This window comes from Eutrema salsugineum, unplaced genomic scaffold (assembly GCF_000478725.1).
Source record: "Eutrema salsugineum unplaced genomic scaffold, Eutsalg1_0 scaffold_4, whole genome shotgun sequence".
Lineage (NCBI taxonomy): Eukaryota > Viridiplantae > Streptophyta > Magnoliopsida > Brassicales > Brassicaceae > Eutrema > Eutrema salsugineum.
The window spans coordinates 81292-83027 of NW_006256686.1; the positions used below are offsets into that span (position 1 = coordinate 81292).

At 39.6% G+C, this 1736-nt stretch overlaps 1 non-coding gene across 1 annotated transcript; it reads left to right on the forward strand.

Annotated features, from left to right (window-relative positions):
• Nucleotides 1-1423: 1423 nt before the first annotated feature.
• On the forward strand, nucleotides 1424-1531 carry LOC112084921. The gene has a single exon (XR_002898575.1). It is a non-coding gene; the product is annotated as a small nucleolar RNA R71 (small nucleolar RNA).
• Nucleotides 1532-1736: the final 205 nt, after the last annotated feature.

The following is a 1736-nucleotide window of genomic DNA, read 5'->3' on the forward strand; positions in this document are numbered from 1 at the left end:
ATTTTAGTGGGCTTGAAAGTGTGATGTCCTAAACGTTTTGCTACTGAAAGAGGCATCATTTTTATGCTAGAACCTAAATCACAGAGAGCACGATCAAAAGCTACATCTTTGATGGTGCATGAAAGTACAAAGCTTCCAGGATCGTTTTTCTTTTCAGGGATTCGGCTTTGCAGGATAGAACTACATTCATAGGTTATCATCATAACGCCTTCTTCAAGAGTTAAAGAATTTGTTAGAATACCCTTCATGTATTTTCTTAAAGCAGGAATCATAGCACAAGCTTCTACGAAAGGTAATCTCATATCTAATTGATCAATTAACTCTTTCAGCTTAGCTTTTTCTTTCTCTTTCTTAGGGGCTCTTAAGGCTCTAGGATATGGAGGTTTAGGTTTGTAGACACTAGTTGGTGGAGGAGGAATTGGGTCTTCTCCAAGGATTTCCCGGGATGAGTCTTCTCTTACTTCTTCTCCATCCTTTTCTCCTACCACTTTTTTTTCAACATCTTCATTCGTGATTCTTTCTTTTTCTTTCTCCTTTTCCTTACCCTTTTCCTCAACTTCGGGATCTTTAGGAAATTCTGGCTCTTTGTAAGCTAATCCACTCCTAAGTGTGATAGCTTTCACATGATCGGAGGGATCTGCTTCACTAGAGCTTTCGAAAGAATTTTCACTTGGCTCCTCTTCAGAATTTTCTAAGTTTTTAGAATTAGTTTTGGTCATTATGCTAAGGAGGGTGAAAAATCTTTCATCGAAATCCTTTTGCATCTCTTTTAGTTCAGATCTAAGATCACTAATCTCTTGAGACATAGATTTTTCAAGCTCTAAATTCTTTTTGTTTAGGTTTTCAGCTTCAGAAGAGGGAAAACTAGGATTAGATTGAATAGCTGAGATTAGTTCGGAAGGTGGTGTCCAACCAGGCTCGGAAGACGTTTTCCCGCGGTCAGGTGGCTCACGACCGCGGTGAAACACGTCTTGGCCGCGGTCAGAACAGCCACGACCGCGGTGAAACCTTGCTTGGCCGCGGTCCGGACGAATGGACCCGCGGTGATCAGAAAACGAATGGAAAATCTTGAATTTGATAGACTTCTGCAGTGTTAACCATCCCTTGACCATAAGAATCCATTGGGTTGTCCCAACCATCAAAGTTACACGTATTGTGTACCCTATTTGGTTGTTGCAATCCAAGATGACTCATTATGTGACGGAGACACTTTATAACTTCTGAAATTTCTTCTTTCTTCTCAGGAAGTGCAGAATTACCAAAGGTTACTTGATTTCGGATGCTGTTTCCTAAATTTTTAATGAAAACGTGAGCATCTTCTACAGATCTAGTTGTGAAATCTCCATTACTTGCTATATCAAAAGAGTGTCGTAATTCTGGAGTTATACCGCGATAGAAGATACTTAGCAGGTATTCCTCGGCATATCCATGGTGTGGACAATCTCTTTGGTATTCCCTAAATCTTTCCCAAGTATCTAAAAGATCTTCATCTTCTTTTTGTTTAAAAGTTCTTATCTTCTTTCTTAAGAGATTTGCAAGATTTCTAGTGTAAAAACGATTTAGGAAAGCAGTTCTACACGCTGCCCACGTTTTTAGTGAAGCAGGTGGCAAAGATTTTAGCCATTTGCTGGCCTTGTCTCTAAGAGAGAATGGGAAAAGACTACACTTGTGGTAATCCCCATTTGTTGTAATGGTTGCACATAATTCTTCAAAAGTCTCGATATGTTCTATCGGGT